The 19265-nt window shown below is 34.7% G+C and overlaps 2 long non-coding RNA genes across 4 annotated transcripts in view; one reads left to right on the top strand and one right to left on the bottom strand.

Annotated features, from left to right (window-relative positions):
* Nucleotides 1–6333, top strand: part of LOC108741581 — a 33061-nt gene extending 26728 nt beyond the window's left edge. The window contains exon 3 of the long non-coding RNA XR_001938529.1: nt 6039–6333. This is a non-coding gene — a long non-coding RNA (uncharacterized LOC108741581). The remainder of the gene's footprint in view (nt 1–6038) is intronic.
* Nucleotides 6334–17304: 10971 nt separating this feature from the next.
* LOC108741579 lies at nt 17305–18558 on the bottom strand. 3 transcript variants are annotated; one of them, XR_003232138.1, is made up of 4 exons: nt 17978–18558; nt 17804–17929; nt 17386–17657; nt 17305–17317 (listed from the first exon to the last, which is right to left on the bottom strand). It is a non-coding gene; the product is annotated as an uncharacterized LOC108741579 (long non-coding RNA). The 3 variants fall into 3 exon arrangements; XR_003232137.1 differs by having other exon boundaries at nt 17804–17917; XR_003232136.1 differs by having other exon boundaries at nt 17804–18558.
* Between the last annotated feature and the right edge of the window lie 707 nt (nt 18559–19265).

Genomic DNA, 19265 nt, shown 5'->3' with positions numbered 1-19265 from the left:
ACAAAATAAAAAATACCTATTTTTTATCTTGCACTTTTTTGAGAAAAGCATTTTGTATTTTTTATTTAAAATAAAAGGTATTTTCTATTTGTAAAATGCAAGTACTAACACCCAAATGCGACTTTCAATAGAAAACAGCCTGACGATAACTTTAAACTAGAGATTAGAGATAGGCCGGGTACTCGGTTTTGTTCAGGATCCGGCCGGGTACCGGATAATGACGCTGCTTGATTAACAGTAACTTACTGGCATGATTACATGATTATAATTACAATTTCATTGGTTTAGTGATTAAACGACTTTTTGAACTGGACTTAATGTGGTTTGGGACGTTGGTAGTTGAGGCTAGATTTAATGGAAAAGTTCGCCAAAACAACCACTACGGTTAAATCCACCCTCACCCATAATCCCATACCACATTATCCGGCACCTTGCCGGATCCTAAAAAGATTTCATTCGACTTTATTTATGTGAGATTAAAACGTCAAAACAGACTGTTTTGGCAACTTTCAATCATAACTACTGCTACAATCTCCTTTGACTGTATTATATTGTGAAACTAGCTGACAATTTAACGTTTAATTAAATTGGGTCATCACATCAGCCTACATTCGATATCTAGTGTGCTATCGTTTAATTAGAACCTTCAGTTAGAATTTAGCATCATCATCATAAGGTCATCAGTCCGAAGACTAGACACTGGACACGCTCCTCTATTCTATCCTATCCTGAGCTAATCTTCGCATTTATCTAAAATTAGAACAACCCACATCCTTAACTATTTGCGAACAATAATCTAATCTAGGTCTACCTAACTCCTCCTAACTTCCGTTTCCGCCTCTAATATGTCCCTGACTTGACCTTCATGCCTGAGAAGGTGTTCTACTAACCTGTCTCGCCTATTTCTTATTGACTCCCATAGAGTCCTCTGTTCTCCTATTCTTTCTAGTACCTTATCATTTCTGATTTTCTCTATCAACGGTGTCCTCATTATTCGCCTGTAACAACCTTGTAAATTTTCCAATTTCCCTATTTGCCTCATTGTCCTAACATTCCACGCTCCGACTTGTGAAATGTTGCACCTAATACTATTGCACTTATTGATGACATCCCCCGAGGTAGTCCCCGCCCGGACATCCGAATGGGGGACTAGTTTACGTCCGCAGTAGGGGTGAGCGTTATGTAACGTAAGTAGTTTCCGAAACTGCGTACTAGCTAAATAATCGTATAACCTGTTTCGACTGTGTTGGACAAGCGGTTACGGTTATGGTTATTTTCGTTATCGGTTACTTTGAGTAAGCAGTTTAGTATCTTCGGTTTTAACGTTGTAAATAGCTTACTGTACGTTACAGTAGGTACCCATGGGTAACAATAACGTGATGCCTGGTATTATACCTATTTTGTTATTCGAAGGACACGTATTTCTTTTGTCATATCTCCGTCTTCGTTCTTCGGAGTTATGATTTTGAGTAAATAATATTTGAACAGATCAAAATCATACATACAGAGAAAAACTATTTTAAAAGATTATTTATTGTGGCCTCATATATTTTTAGTCATGAAAGAAAGTCTATGAATTCCAGATCAGATCTTGAGAAGAACTTAGTAGCAAACAACTATTACAATATTTAAAATTTTTGTAATTGTGTAGCAAAGTTGTTGAAGCTTTCTAGGAGATAATTTTCCGAGGGTACGATGTTTATTTTTAACTTAGATTTATACAACAGTTACCAAATGCAAAAATATCTTTCCGTAAAAGTGTAAAATATCAAATCGTCGATGGTAAATACATGGGTTTGTTTGCTAAATAATGCCATAAACCTACTTTCTAGGAATTGTGACCGTACCATCGTGAAATGACCTGTATTGTAAAGATACGACAGTGAGGAAAGATATAGGACAATTTAACAGTTTCCAAGTTACACNGTTTTTTCTAAAGGGATAATCTCCTGGAACTACTACACCGATTCTAAATGTCCCACGACTAATAATAAAGCTACACTATCTGTTACCGTGAGCAATTGTATGTGCAGGCTAAGATGCTATAGACAGTTTTATTCCAAAAGTACGGGAACTTGAAATAAAACTGAGTCATATCACGATGGAATGTAAAATGTATTTAAAAGCATTCCTATTACCTGCATCATTTCAGAAATAATACAGACATTGAGGCGATCAATAAATATTTAAAAACTTTTTTGGATTGTTCTCAATAAACCTTTTTTCAAAATGCTCATGAGCTCCTTTTGAATATCCAGATGAAGGTAGTTCATAAAAAATTGTCCTTTCGATTCTAATTCGACCTTTACGAAGAAAATGTCAGATCCGGAAAATAGCGTGGGTGGTTAATGACTTTGATTTCGAAGCCAAAACATTGCGAACACGGACGCATTATCATATCATGGACATGGTTCTTCTCTTTGATGCACTGTGAACGTATCTGAGCAATTCTAAGTTGTAATTAGAAGCATATGGTTCACCATTTGGCCTAATCGCATAGTGGAACGAACTCTCGGTAAATTAATCCATTCGAGTAAAACTCTTGACCTTTGCGAACGCATTTTTTGCCATAAATTTGCTTTTGAAACATGATGGTATTTCTTATAACAGCACTACCATATCTTTGAAAAAATTTCTTACATTGGGAATGAAACACCCAAAAGTTTTAAAAAAGTTTTTACATTGAAATGTAGTCGATATTGAAAATTAATGTCATGCACTACCAATAAGGATATCATCACCGTTCAAATTTGAACGGGCTCAGCTTGTTTGTCAATAATTCCACCATACCAAAATGAATGCATTAAGCATTGTTCTGAAAATACCTGGTTGGAAGCGTTACGGCGCGTCGTAACTAACGACGGCGCGTCCTGGTCGCCGTCACCGTCACCGTCCTTGCCGTCGAGCGAAGATGAGCGATGAACGTTTTCGATAAAAATAAATGGCTAATGTCAGCTTTTGAAAAGTGTGTTCCAGATAAGTTTAACGGGACAGGAGAGAAGTGAAGTGAAGGAAATTATTTGGGTTTTGCAGATTGACATATTCTGGCGGCATTAAAAGAACGAGAACACAACGAAATTTTCTTATTATAAACGTCCGTCGACGCGCGCGTCTTGAAGAGCAGCAGCGTCGCGACGGACGAGCCGCTTCTCTCTATACATTACAGTGCCTAGCGAATGTCCACGGCCCGTCTTTCAATGAGTCTTTCGAAAAGAAAAATGCTGGGTAAACTCCAAGTGATTAGTGCTGTCGATTCCGGATAAACAAACCAACGTTAGCGACTTGAAAACGGACGCCTACTGTTTGAACTGTTAACAGGAAAAAAAATGACTGGAATGAGAATTTAAATTTCAACATTGTTGTTCCATTTAATCATTTACATAATTACACATAATACAATTATTATTAACGATTTATAACTTTCAGTTTGATTTTTAATATTTTTTTTAGTCGCTAGAGATAAATTTGCTTATCATTATTCAACCTATTTTATCTTGCATTGCACTGACACATTTCCTTCCAGTGCCGTAATTAGATTTACCTGTATTTTCTTGAAAACGGTGAACGTTCGGACATACAAACATTTATTTAATTTCTTCTTTTACAGTGCTGTCCCACATGCTTTCTATTTATTTTGAAAACATCATGTGCATCAACTGTTCAATTTTTCATAATTTTAAATTCAGCGCAGTTTCGGAAGTAAAGGGTGTAGGGCTGTAAGACGTTTCTGGTGTCAATTTTGAGCAGTATTTCTAAAAATATTGCACTTCTTATTTCGAAAAAAGAATTTTTGAGTACAGAGCCTTTCAGTCATCTCCTCATCATAATAATTTTGTTTTTAATTTAGGGTTACTTACTTCTTAAAAATTTACTTATAGATATTCATGGGTACAATAGTTTTAATTGACCAAATAGAAAAATAATTTACAATAATTTTTGAATTTACACATTTAATATAGCTTCACAAAAAAAATGATTTTATAGGATTGTCACACCTGAGGATTCCATTTTTCCTTCTTTAAAGGGCCTACCGAACTGAAAAATAGTTTTTTTTCATGCAAAAATATGATTCGTCACTAAATTAATTGTGGATGTATGTACCAAAAGTGTATATATATATATACTTACCGATTAAGTATTCCTTTCCTTATGTTAGTTAATCGTGTTGTTATGCGCAAGATTGTCGAACGAAATTTACCGCTCACTTTTCGCTTGTGTACCCATTTAAAAACGGTCCCTTATCATGAGTTAACATTCGGGTACGTGTTCCATTGTTACCCCGTCTCTAATCCGAAATGAAAGGCCCGCATTTAATTTAACTGTAGCTCCGGGCGGAATATGCATGATAGCGGTGCAAATGCGGTGATGTTCTCATTCAACACTGCATATACAATATACAATTTAACGCAGTCAATAATACCTCTATTTTATCCCCTTGTGTCAATGTCTGATGACGCAAGAGTATCCTTGCACTCTTACAATTTCACTGTTTACGTTCTTCTGAAAAATTATATTGTAATGTGCGTGGGTACAACAAAATTAACTTCTTAGACTGATAACGACAAAAAAAAACTATTTATTTATTTATACTAATTATTAAAGAACTTAAAAACACTATTAAATTATTACTAAACTTAGGTTATGAATTATTCTATTTATTTACTCTACTGTTGATATATCACTAGTTACTGCGCTATTTATTTCACTTCTATCACTGTCAATTTATTTCTCGATTCATTTCTGTAACGGTCAATTTATTTCTTCTCTATCGGCGATCGTCTCTTTTGTTTACTTTCGGGAACCTTCTGGAAATATCCGGATAGTTTATTTTTTCTTTGAACTGTTTAACTGCTTTCTCAGAACGCAGGTACGACACGCACATGAAGAAAGGCGCCCGCAGCTAGTTGGCGAATCGATAAGCCGTTCATGCACACGTGTGCCCGATCGCACACAAACACGCTGGTGCTCGCTACAATATAAAACTAGTGGTTATCCGTCGCGGCTTCGCCCGTACTTGTTGCCGCTTATAAATTCAACAGCCATGATTTTGATGACATTTCTCATTCTTAAAGTTTCGTTATTTTCATAAGACACGTAACTGGACTATATATTTAAGATAGCGGTTATTGGTTGTTCCTTTGCCCGCAGTATATGTGAAAAATTGGTAAACATTCAAAATATCGCGTATTACTTAAGAGCTACGATTGTGATGAAAAAAAATCTAAGAACATAATACGCCGTTCTTAGAACAAAAATTGGCTTTTGCACCTTGATGACACATCGTTGCTTCTGCGTGAATTTTTGGCCAAAAACAACACACTAATGCTGCCACAGCCACCGTATTCTCCAGATCTGGCCCCCTGTGACTTTTTGTTGTTCCAAACTGAAGAGGTTCATGGAAGGACGACTCTACGCAACGATTGAAGAGATAAAGACGGCATCGAAGGAGGAGCTGAACAAGATCACAAATTTTTTGAAGTGCTTCGAGGATTGGAAAAAACGTTGGCACAACTGTATAATATCTGGTGGCGATTACTTTGAAGGGAACAAAATAGATATCCATGAATAAATAATTTTTGAAAAAACACAAAATTCGCAATGCGTTTTGGATAGACCTCGTACATTTAGTGGAAGAGTTGATTGGTTTCCGGTTTTAGGTTGAAAATCATTTGGGACTATAATGATTAACAGTTTCAGCGGATTTTTGGTGCTACGGTTTATTCAAAAGATTTTGAGAGTTCGATTAGTATAGGACTGTTTGCAGATAAGCAGGAAATATTTTCACATAGACGTAGATAAAAAAATATATTCCATGCGTTCACCAAATCGACCTAATAGTTTCGGCTGTGCGTTGATTATTAATTTATCAATTAGTAACTCAGCCAGCCCAAGCGTCGTTGCATTATAGAAGTTTAGGTAACTCGAACTTTGCTAAATTCAATCTTAGGAAGTTCTATTACAGGTCGTTGTGTATTAGGTGATTCAGTATTTCTTTATACTTAGTTCTTTAATATAGTAATAATTCTTTTCTTTTTCAGGTTTCCGTGTCCAACGCCTACGTGACCCTAATAAGAGGTCAATAACGAGGTCGCAAGGCTCTGTCACAGTGAAACGGTAAGAGTTAGTCAGTTATGTTTTCAAGTTATACGTTATTGTGGCGTAAATATTGTCTGGTGAATTTTTGATCTGGCGGTTTCTAAAAATGGCTTAACTTGCAAATTCCAAAATGGTATGTTTTGTCGTTTACAAACTAGACTATCCAAACCTTTTGGGAAAAATCATTCCTTTGGACATGGCTTTTGATGAGTTATCATTACAAATTGGTTAGTCCAAAAATTGGTTAGACACGCACCTGTTATGGGAGATTTTGAAGTAAAACCACTTGGACGTTTTTTTAATATTATATTGAACACTTATTACATAAAACTTATTTGAATTATCAACTGTCGAACTATAACTGCTACAATAATACTCCTTTCAACAACTGGTCGTGGGTTTTTATTATGTCGATTGATGACTTAGATTTTTGATTACAATTATAGGAAAAATTCATTGTTTGTTGTTCACAAGAGAAATGGACTAAACGGATGTTAGTTATTTACAAATTAATTATTGATCATTTTGGTAATGACATTATCTTACGACAATAGTAAATATTACTTGTGTACTTTAATGAAACTTTCTTCGGAAATATTTAGAATAGATTAAGAAAGAACTACATAATAATTACGAATGAAATACGCAATTATCTGTGGTAACAAGCCAAAACTTGACATACAGAGTGTACATAACATGATAGTACATTACACACCTCAGTTTTAACGTTCCACGTCTCTAATTGCGAAAAGTAGACGGTGGGCGCGGTGGAAAAGAAAATGTTAGAAGCGTTCGAAGGTGTTGTAGCAGAATGATGAGGATGCCGTGGATAGAAAAGGTTAAAAATGAAGAGGTATTAGAAAGAGTATGAAAGTAGATATTGGAAACAGGCGAAATAGGTTGGTAGGACACCTTCTCATGCATAAAGGGCTAGTTATACACACTAGAAGGTGAAGTAGGAGTCAGGGGCGGATCTTGAATTTGTGGGGCCCTGGGCTAATACTGCTTAGGGGCCCTACCTAATTACCCAACCAATTGCCATTTTGTCAAAAAACAGTTTTCTGTAGTGATGTAGATATATATAATATATGTTATTAAGTACAGGAAGAAAATAGGACAACCGTAATATTTTATTTATTTATTAAAACATTATTTATTGCAAAATAAATTGACAGGCTATGAATGGTAATGATATATAAATTATAAAGTAACCTTTCTGCATTTTTTTGCTGCAAATTCCTTTATTTGGTCATCGCACTGTAAGTCCTTTGTTAAATCGCAATTTATGAAAAGAACTGTTAAATGATTTAGTAGATAGTTCAACATTGTTGTCCTGTATTTGTATTCTATATACGACATCCTGGAGAAAGAGTGCTCCGCTTCACAGCTAACAAAATCTTTAAGATGGTATAGCAGTTTGGGAAAACATCAACAAATTTCTTTTCATAAATTACCCAATAAAATTCACCGCAAAAGGTGCAAGACAATTTTAACTGAATGCACTCATTCACTAAATGTAACTAACAAAATTGCGTCGGGCGATAAGCGGAGGGAAGTCCCCAGTAATAGACAATACACGGAATACACCGACCGAAAACAAGCGACGGGGAATTCCCCGTTCCGTTTGATAGATGCGCACACGGGTTGATTGATCGCAGTGTTGCCAATCTTATGATCGGATTTTTTTTAATTCTAGATAATTTTTATTATTGACAATATCGTCTATTGTTTTCAGTTCAGGTTGGGGGCCCTCTGTATCCACGGGGCCCTAGGCCGCAGCCCAAAAAGCCTTTAAGTAGATCCGCCCCTGGCAGGAGTTAAGTGGATTAGGGGTAGACCTAGATTAGATTACTGTTCACAAATAGTTAAGGATGTGAGATGTTCTAGTTTCGGGGAAATGCGAAGATTAACTCAGGATAGAGTGGAGGTGCGTGTCCAACTAGTCATTGTATTGACGATATGATTTTAGGTATTCTGCACATTTTCGTTTTCTGTTCTCTCCTACATATTGGTACATATTGGACTGATCCAAAATAATAATCTATTTCATTTTTTCCGTGACTGAAATCACTCAATCCCGTTAGACGTTTTTTAGACATTTCGTCCTGCATTAATAATTTCCGTTTAAAAAAGAAATACTTTTCTTAGTAGCTAAATTTGAACAGACAAGCTTTAAGGTTGATGTTGCAGAAAGAGCACATAGAGTACTGCAGATGAACTGAGACACTAACGTAGTAATTTCTGCGCAGCAAATTGCATTGCAAATAGGGTTTGGTATTAGTGCACAGTGTTTAGATAAGGGCTGCCGAAGGGGCGTCTGGTGTTTATTTAGAGTTCGGAGAATTAACCATGCGACAACCGTCGACGTCTGTCTGCCTGATGGTGGTGGGTGCTCTTTGTTTTCGTCTCTCATTCGCCTCAAACCGATCTCCTCGACTTACGGTGGATAAAACCCTTTAATTCTCCCATCCGAGCGCGGCCACCGAAACGACGTTTCTTACTTATTGTTAGTCACTTCATTACCTTTGAATTAAATCCATACTTATTAGGTCAGGAGTGGACGAACAATTACTAAAAATACCATACATGAATAAACGAAGACTCTGCAATAAATGATCTTAGTTGTATATAATCAGTGTGGTTCATCCTACAGTTGCACAACAATGGAATGTCAGTTGTCACTTCAGTATAATTAATTGTAATAAAAAAATTAAAAAACAAAAATACTGGTATGCAAGGGAAGAAAAAGTAGGGAAAGATCGAATATAAAGATAGGAGACGAAAGATTAGAAGAAGTGACTGATTTTAGGTATCTAAGAAGTCAGGACGGAAGGAGGAGTAGTAGGGCTATAAAGCAGAGGAATGCTCGTGAACGATTAATTTATAAATTCGAAAATGTATGTTTGGAACGTGGCGCTGTACGGGTGCGAAACATAGACAGTGGACGTGGCAGAAAAAAAAGGTTAGAAGCGATCGAAATGTGATGTTATAGACGAATGATGAAGATACAATGGATAGAGAAGGTTAGAAATGAAGAGATATTAGAAAGTGTAGGAGAACAGAGGACTGTATGGAAGTTAAGAAAAAATAGGCGAGATTGGTTAGTAGGACACCTTCTCAGGCATTAAAGTCTAGTCATAGACACATTAGAGGCAGAAACAGGAGTTAAGAGGAGTAGAGGTAGACCTAAATTAGATTACTGTTCGCAAATAGTTAAGGATGTGGGATGTTCTAGTTTTAAGGAAATACGAAGATTAGCTCAGGATAGGAAAGAGTGGAGTTGCGTGTCCAACCAGTCTTAGGACTTACGACCTTATGATTATGATAATGAAAATTAAATAAGGTATTTGATTCTATTGATGATATTTATTGATATTTTTGAAGGGGCTTTTAGAAGTTTGTTGGATCCTGATAAACTTTTTAATAGACTTTGTAATACAGATGAGGGCTCGTAAATCCCTCTCTCTTTCTTTCTCTCTTCGGGAAATGTTAATAGAAATTTTAACAGAAATTGACCTCCTTAAAGAGATTACGAAAATAAAGAAAGCGTGATGGTATTTCTTATAACAGCACTACCATATCTTTGAAAAAATTTCTTACATTTAAACATAGTCCATAGAAGTTACAAGTGTTCTCTAATAATGAAACAGAAATTACATTTGTTATTCAGTATTTTTGACATATTATTGAGGTTGTACTCTTATTTATTCTTATAGTCTTATTTATTTTATCTATTTACTATACTTATTATGTATAAATTTTACATTACAGTCAAACCTCGATAATCCGAACTGATTATTGTAAAGGATTGTTCGGATTATCAAACATCAGTAGTCGTTTGTTATATAAGAACAAAGGCTTTCACGGCCGGAATCCATAGCAGAATGAAGATTCGGGCTATAGGACGGTGTTCTACGTGTACTATTCCGTCCAGACGTTTCGTCAACTACTGTGGCTGACATCCTCAGCGGTAGTGCTGCGTTGACAACGTGACAGTCGCTGTCGAGACTTCGAGATATAATCTACGTTCACGTTGTCAATGCATTACTACCACTAAGGATGTGAGCCGCAGGAGCTGACGAAACGTCTGGACAGGACAGTTCACTTAGACCATGGCCTCTTCATTCTACTATAGTTGTTTGTTGTATTAGACCGTATCAGGCGTTTTGATCCCCCGACAAAATGTCCCCGGACAAAATATCCCTGACAAAATATCCAAAATAAATAATATTTTGTCCGGTGATATTATGTCGGGGGATGAAAAATCATGGAACCATATTAGACATGACATGAACATTATTTTTTAAACAAATCTGGAATATAGAAAGTTCTTGATTGTATTGATTATCATATTTTGTCTTTCTGATATAGTAATTTTTTTCTATTTTCGAGGTCGAGGTTGTATTTTCTCGAATCTTTTATCTTTTCTCTTATCAATTTCTTCGCCAGTGTTGCTGCTTCTACTTGTTGTACAGCTGCTTCCACTTCTCGAAGTCGAATTTATTAAGATTGCCAATAAATACTAAAAAAGTTCGCATCCCTATTCCGGATGAAACATCTTTTATAAGGCGAAAAACCACCCCTAAAATGTTTTAATGGTGTTTTCTTCATTTATCAAGAAATGTCTCCGTTGGGAAAATGTCATCAATGCAAACATGTTCTTCATACAATTTTACATAACAATAATTGTATGTTATATTGCTTCTCTATCTGACTAAAAAATTCTGTGTGACTCGTCCTACGTGACGTCACCAAGCTGCGCCTCATCCCGTAGCACCTCGTAATTTTATTGAACTAATTTTAAATATCGATTTCTGACGCTTTTATTGGGATTAGTCTGTATTAATTTTTTGCGATTAGTTAATTGAAATCGACTATTTCACTAATCGAATTTTTTAATTAACAAAGTAGGGAAAGATCGAATATAAAGATAGGAGACGAAAGGTTAGAAGAAGNTGCTTCCACTTCTCGAAGTCGAATTTATTAAGATTGCCAATAAATACTAAAAAAGTTCCCATCCCTATTCCGGATGAAACATCTTTTATAAGGCGAAAAACCACCCCTAAAATGTTTTAATGGTGTTTTCTTCATTTATCAAGAAATGGCTCCGTCGGGAAAATGTCATCAATGCAAACATATGTTCTTCATACAATTTTACATAACAATAATTGTATGTTATATTGCTTCTCTATCTGACTAAAAAATTCTGTGTGACTCGTCCTACGTGACGTCACCAAGCTGCGCCTCATCCCGTAGCACCTCGTAATTTTATTGAACTAATTTTAAATATCGATTTCTGACGCTTTTATTGGGATTAGTCTGTATTAATTTTTTGCGATTAGTTAATTGAAATCGACTATTTCATTAATCGAATTTTTTAATTAACTACCCTTGGTGTATAGTTATGCTGTAGATACATCATTTTTTTGTCGATCATAAATAATAACGCTTGTGGGCCAGTTTTTACAGTTATTGTACAGATGTTTTATTTTTATCCTAAAAATACTTGTTCTACTGCTCTATATATTACACTTCCTTTTTTTAAAATTTCCTATAAATATTTTTCAATTATATGCCAAGAGTTGTAATAGGTATACGTAGGTTTAATAAATTTTCAAACAAAAACTATTGCGATAAACACAACAATGATCCTATAAATTACAAATATTTATTTGTTTATTCTAAAGGGATAATCTCCTGGAACTACTACACCGATTCTAAATATTCCACGACTAATAATAAAGCTACACTATCTGTTACCGTGAGCAATTGTATGTGCAGGCTAAGATGCTATAGACAGTTTTATTCCAAAAGTACGGGAACTTGAAATAAAACTGAGTCATATCACGATGGAATGTAAAATGTATTTAAAAGCATTCCTATTACCTGCATCATTTCAGAAATAATACAGACATTGAGGCGATCAATAAATATTTAAAAACTTTTTTGGATTGTTCTCAATAAACCTTTTTTCAAAATGCTCATGAGCTCCTTTTGAATATCCAGATGAAGGTAGTTCATAAAAAATTGTCCTTTCGATTCTAATTCGACCTTTACGAAGAAAATGTCAGATCCGGAAAATAGCGTGGGTGGTTAATGACTTTGATTTCGAAGCCAAAACATTGCGAACACGGACGCATTATCATATCATGGACATGGTTCTTCTCTTTGATGCACTGTGAACGTATCTGAGCAATTCTAAGTTGTAATTAGAAGCATATGGTTCACCATTTGGCCTAATCGCATAGTGGAACGAACTCTCGGTAAATTAATCCATTCGAGTAAAACTCTTGACCTTTGCGAACGCATTTTTTGCCATAAATTTGCTTTTGAAACACTTGAATTACTAGAAAATGATTGTTTTTGATGGAACTTCCGTAAAATTTTTACTGTATATAGTAGAAAAGGCTTTAATTCACACAAAATATACTTATAGTAGTAGATGGCGCCACTTTTGTTGTTTAAAAAAGACAAAAATTGTAAATAGTTCTTCCGTCAAGAGAATTGATTCTAAAAGATTTTTCCCTCTTTTACCGAGTATTGTTGAAGTTTCCCCCAATATCAGTCCCCGAAAGGTATAATTACAATATTACAACTAAAAAATATATTTTTTGCGATGTAGTTAAAAATTTACGGTTTTCAGGTTTTTCCCTTTCCTTGTGCTATTAGACATTGCTTCTTGCCAAATTTTTATTCCCGTCCGAATGTCAAAATATGCGACATAAACGTCCATATCTTTTCATTGCATTGACTTAGAAGTTTGATTTTGTCCACAGCTGCTAGGAATTGCAGTCGTAATGAGTATTTGATATTAATTTAAACTTAATATCTCTAAGCGTTCTCAGAAAAAGAGTCTTAACTGACAGACAGATGGACAACGAAGTGATTCTATAAGGCAGGGGTCGACAAGTATTTTTAAATGGGGTTCAAATGTTTTTGAAAAGTTTTATCGAAACACAGAAAAAACATATTCCTTTCTTCAACAAATGATAAGGGTGGCACTCAAAGCCCAATGAACATACTTTATTATCTGTAGACAGAAAAATATTTTTTAAAAAATTTTTGGCAGTTCTGTTTTTGACCTTCCGCAGTCCGGTCCTGGACCGCGGTCCACCAGTTGCTAACCATTGCTGTAAGTGTTTCTTTTTCCCTTTTGAGGTACGGAACTCTAAAAAACAGTTCCTAAACTATTGGACCACATCGTGTAAGTACTCGAAGAAAATGAAAAATGAAAATTTACCTAAATATTAAAGCGATATTTACAATTTAAGCGAAAATAATAAAAATTACAATTTGGGACCAAATTTGTAAAAATAAAAACAGAAATAAATTTACTAGGTATTTTAGTTGATATTACAAATTTAATTGTAATAATTAAGAAACTTGAAATAATTTTTAAAGAAACATGTCAAAATTGAGATTGTGACAAGTTACCTAATAAATTCTACTATTTATGCGACAAATTCAGTCATTTACAATCGAAAGTTGTAATTTTTGCTTTGTCATAAAAATTTAGTTTTCTCCATGTATATTTTACTTCGAAAAAATACGTTTACAGATCGAAAGTATCAATATTTGTAAATCAAATAAATGGTATGCGAAATGCCCTGTTGCTTATGGTTTATAAAAAAGTAATTTGTATCTAGATTTACTTATTACATTTGGCTTTGTTTTTGTCAAATTCTTTTTTGAGGGGCACATCTAGTAATATAATAATTAATTGGACCGAGTCTAATGTACGAAAACACAATTTACAAATTAGTAGGGAAGGTAAAAACGTCGTCGGCTAACTAAACTATGTAAATAGACAACTAATGTCTGTCTCCTAGATTAGTAGCAGTTAAATTACTACACGTGTTGCCATAAATATCCAAACTGCACGGGCTCATTTGACGGCATGTCGACTTCAAAATGATTAATTACCAAGCTTCTAATGTGTATGTTACATAGACTTCAACCAAAACTCATCAAGCGTAAAATAAAAGTTATTTCTTACTTTTAGCGCAATAATTTTAACCTGTGCCTTACAAAGACAATTACAACTAAATCAAATCCAATTTATTTATAAAATCTTACACATAAACTTGAGAAAATTTACTTCAAAGATTTTAAATGCATATTACGTTTTCCATTTGTACCTTTTGTATTAATAATTATTGTTTTATAAATACTAATCAAATATTTCGCATTTCGTCCTTTTTGGGATATTAAAATAGAATAACAAATTTATAAAGTGTATATTGGCGAGGTTAAAAAACACAGTGGAAACACAGAATTAATTTGAAAAGAAACTTTATTAATTATGAACCGATCTGGACGAACATTACAAAAGAACTAAACAAAGGAATCACTATGGTGAAATAAAAGGCGGTGCCAACATAATAAAATGAAATAACCAAAATAGGCACGATAATTGAAAAACTCCAACAGTGTATAACTAATAATAGATGTTGCAGAGATGCAAACTGTGCAATATCTGGTGTTATCGCTGAAATTAGGTATTCCAAATTTTTTTGTTCTTATTTCATTGTTGCTTTTTTGCATTATTTTCTGGATAATATAACCGTATCTGGCAGTTTCGAGAAAATATTGTCCACTACTGACCATTGTTGATTTGGTGCTATGTGTCTACCATTTACGATGAATTACGCCCTGGATTCAGTTCAGCAACTAGGTATGCATTAACATAAATGGACCTTGTTCGACATATTGAATTCCATACCATGCCGTTTTTGGAACTTCATTTCAAGAAGTATTTGTATCACACAAAATACATATGTACCTAGCTTCTATTAGTTTTAGTGTCCGACCGAAAGTTCGGTTTCGGTTTCGTTCGAGTTTCGGCAAAAAACGAGTTTCGGTTTCGGCGGCAAACCTGCCGAAACTACAACCGGAACCGAAACTGCGCTCGGGAGTTCTCGCGCTCTGCTCGGTCATTCATGTTCGGCGCGTTAAATTCCATCCAAGCGAAGTATTTTAAGTATTTTTAAGGCGCAATTAAAGTATTTCCTTAAATGAGGGGTTGTTATGTTGATTTTGATTTGATTATTATTAAGTGAAAATGTCAAAGACTGCAGAGCTATGTGATTTAAAGATAAAAAAATAAATATTTTTCTCTCAAAACAAGATCCTTATAAGGATGTTTCGGTTTCGGTTTCGGTTTCGGTCGAAACTGAGACCGTTGCCTAAATTCGGTTTCGGTTTCGGTCGGACACTAATTAGGTTGGAGCGCGCCGCTGTACGGGTGCGAAACATGGACGGTGAGCGCGGCGGAAAGGAAATGAAAAGGTTAAGCGTTCGAAATGTGGTGTTACCTACGAATGATGAGGATATCGTGGATAGAGAAGGTTAGAACTGAAAAGGTATTAGAAAGAATAGGAGAATAGAAGACTCTATGGAAGTCAATAAGGAACAGGCGAGATATGTTGGCAGGACACCTTCTCAGGGCTAGTGAGAGACTTATTAGAGGCAGGAACAGGACTTAAGAGGCGAAGAGCTAGACCTAGATTAGACTACTTTTCGCAAATAGTTAAGGATGTGGGGCGTTCGTGTTTTAGGAAAATACGAAGATTAGGTCAGGATAGGAAGCAGTGGAGGTGCTTGTCCAACCAGTCTTAGAACTGACGACCTTATGATGATAATACTAATGTATTTGTTATTTGGAGAAGAGTTCTTGTGGTTACTTTTTCTCATTACAATTATTAGGGTGGTATTTCATGGAAAGCCAGTGAGAACGTAGTACATAGTAACCAGTAGTGCTTTTGGCGGGCATCTGGTTATCAGGTAACCGGTAAAATTACTATGCCGGGTATCTCTAGCGTAAACCTTTAGATCTAGATTATGTCGCTGGGTAGTCATTCAATAAACACACATATACCTCTTGAACGGGAGGATTCCGACAGGTATGACCATCATCATAACCGAAGAAGATTTCATTTGATGCTTGATACACCGCATCTCTTTTCCGATTATTCTAAATACTACCAAAAGTTTATTTGAAGTAGGACCACACATTGAAATAGGAACAAAAATTAAATGGGAGGGCACTTTACAAGCAGAATACAAATATTTTTTTATCTTTTTTCGATATAAAAAAAATACTTTGAGGCAGTAGAAACCATGATTCTGTAGGTATATTTTCTAGACACCACTCTTTTATTCCATAAACGGCTTTACTTATCAGGAGCGTACTCAAGACGCTAAGCGTGCTACTACTTTACATAAATGCGCCTGTTGATTTTTTTATTGCCTCTATTGCTTGTTAAAATATCTAATAATTATGTAGGTACTCAGTTAAAATTTGTACCCACGTTTTAATACATTTGTATGTAAATACACTGATGTTATGTGAATATGCGAATAGATATAATATAGTATTTATAGCCGCATAAGTGAACGTATGTAACAATTAGACAATGGCTGAAAATATGGGCGATTATGTAAGATTTGTTTTGCATCGATTGAGATGCGCCAGACACGAGGACAAATAAACAGAATTAAATTTGTAGCGAGAATAATGAGTGTTCTACATCCAAATTACATCATACCGTATCAATTACGTTGATCTAACTACTTGTTATTCCTAATTGGGAGTGTGCATTTTTTTCAAGAGGTAAAAAGCGAAATAATTTCTATAAATGTCATTTCTTCCCCAAAAAATTATTAATTAGATATAAGAAACAAAAACCCAGACAATGTATTGTTTAAGGTTTAATATGAATGTGAAGCCACAACCAATATTTTGCTCTCAGCAGTTATTAGGAGGCGTCTTCCTATAGTTAAGACGTTCCAATTGGCATTGACCCAATAAAACTGTCACCTATACTTTCTTCTTTCAACCAAACTAGACCATAGCAATTTTTAACAGAACACCTACTTTTATCCACGAGACAGACGTTATAGGGAATATGGTAAACATAGAACAGAGATGTCAGGTAGGAATTGCAGCGGACAAGTGGCGGACTAAGGCCGTCAGAGGCCCGGGGCGGCATAGCTGAATGAGGCCCCCCAGCTTTTAGTTTTTTAGATAGTTTTTTTTTATTTTTTGTAGCGTGCCATATGTGGTTTCGTGCCTTCAATTTACTGAACTCCTCAATAACTTCTGTGAAATCGATTTCTTTTGAATTTTTTCTTTCTATTGAAAGCACGGCTAGATTAACCAGTCGCTCCTGATGCAACAAAAATCAAATACACTATTACACTTTTTANCTCCACCGTCGATCTGAAACAGATAGGGTGGCAACAGATTAATAAAGAGCAATTAATATTAATTATACAAAATATTCTTACCTTAATAAACAGAGGAATGTAACATTCTCAGGTTTGCAGGTGTGAAAAGCAAACTAAATCCAGGAGGAATACCATAGCAAAAAACTTGGGGTGGAATTCAAACAAATCAATCTCCTCTTGCTCACTCATTCATCTGTTGAAAATTCACTCCATCATGTTGCAAGTTGAAGACGAAAACAGCAAATCAAAAATATAATCCAGGAATGATGATATCTCCACTTCTCTACATGTCGAATCCTTCTTATTTTTTGACTCCTTGTTTAAATGATAACCTATCGAAACAATATAATGTTAGTTTCATCATACATATTTTCTTTTAAAATATTAAGAACCATAACTTCCACAATTTTTCTATTACAATTCGCAAAACTACAAACCATTTCCTAAATACAACATAAAATACTTAAAGATTTCTTACCCTTTCGACAAATAGCTCCTTTTCAAGTCCAAGAGAAACAAGTGTGAAGTGTGCTTCTCCACGTTTCGATTCCTTTTGATTTACCATGTTTATTTATTATGTTGTAATGGAAACCTGTTGAAACAACTAAATTACATGTTCACTAGGTTTTATTTTATTATTAATAATAGTTACCATTGTTAACATGAATTTCTCGACCAGCAGCTTGTTAAAAGCATTTTTGGAAATATGTCTCTGCCACAGATTTTCCATAGCTAAGTAGTTCATCCAGATGATCCAAGGATATTAGCTCAAAGCAAGCCTATATTATAGGGGAAAAAAAAAATAAGTTAAAACCCAATCTCTAGAATAAGAAGACAAAAATAAAACTTTTTCTAAGGGCAATATTGAATTTTGAAGGCAGAATAATATTTTTGAGAAATATTTTACTTATTTTGGCTATAAAATGAAGCAATTCTTTACAACATAGTCACATCAATATAAAAATTCTACAATCATCGCCTAAAACTGTTCTCAAAATTCAAAAATTTTAACAAATCCCTAATTATTCGATCTTAAATAAACTAATAATCTATAAAAATTTACAAGTAGATGAGTGAATAAGCATGATGTCATGATAGACCACCATGTTGGAGAATAAAACTGCACGCCACCAAAGTCGTTCAGCCAAAAAAAATCTAAGCAACAGTAATCGAAATCCATCAATCACTAAATAAAAACGTATTCCACACAATCAAATGAAAATCGAATAAAGATTAAGACTATCTTGTCTTCACTTCCTCGAGAAGACGACAAGCTGCTGTTTTCGTGTTGCTGCCGTATATTGCTGGTCCATTAACGGATGCGACGTTTGATGGTACATATTTAGTCTTAATCTTTATTCGATTTTCATTTGATTGTGTGGAATACGTTTTTATTTAGTGATTGATGGATTTCGATTACTGTTGCTTAGATTTTTTTTGGCTGAACGACTTTGGTGGCGTGCAGTTTTATTCTCCAACATGGTGGTCTATCATGACATCATGCTTATTCACTCATCTACTTGTAAATTTTTATAGATTATTAGTTTATTTAAGATCGAATAATTAGGGATTTGTTAAAATTTTTGAATTTTGAGAACAGTTTTAGGCGATGATTGTAGAATTTTTATATTGATGTGACTATGTTGTAAAGAATTGCTTCATTTTATAGCCAAAATAAGTAAAATATTTCTCAAAAATATTATTCTGCCTTCAAAATTCAATATTGCCCTTAGAAAAAGTTTTATTTTTGTCTTCTTATTCTAGAGATTGGGTTTTAACTTATTTTTTTTTTCCCCTATAATATAGGCTTGCTTTGAGCTAATATCCTTGGATCATCTGGATGAACTACTTAGCTATGGAAAATCTGTGGCAGAGACATATTTCCAAAAATGCTTTTAACAAGCTGCTGGTCGAGAAATTCATGTTAACAATGGTAACTA

Source organism: Agrilus planipennis, unplaced genomic scaffold (genome assembly GCF_000699045.2).
Source record: "Agrilus planipennis isolate EAB-ADULT unplaced genomic scaffold, Apla_2.0 scaffold326, whole genome shotgun sequence".
In the NCBI taxonomy this organism is placed as follows: domain Eukaryota; kingdom Metazoa; phylum Arthropoda; class Insecta; order Coleoptera; family Buprestidae; genus Agrilus; species Agrilus planipennis.
The sequence above is the reverse complement of the archived record's forward strand: the minus strand, read 5'-3'. Positions and strand labels throughout refer to the sequence as shown.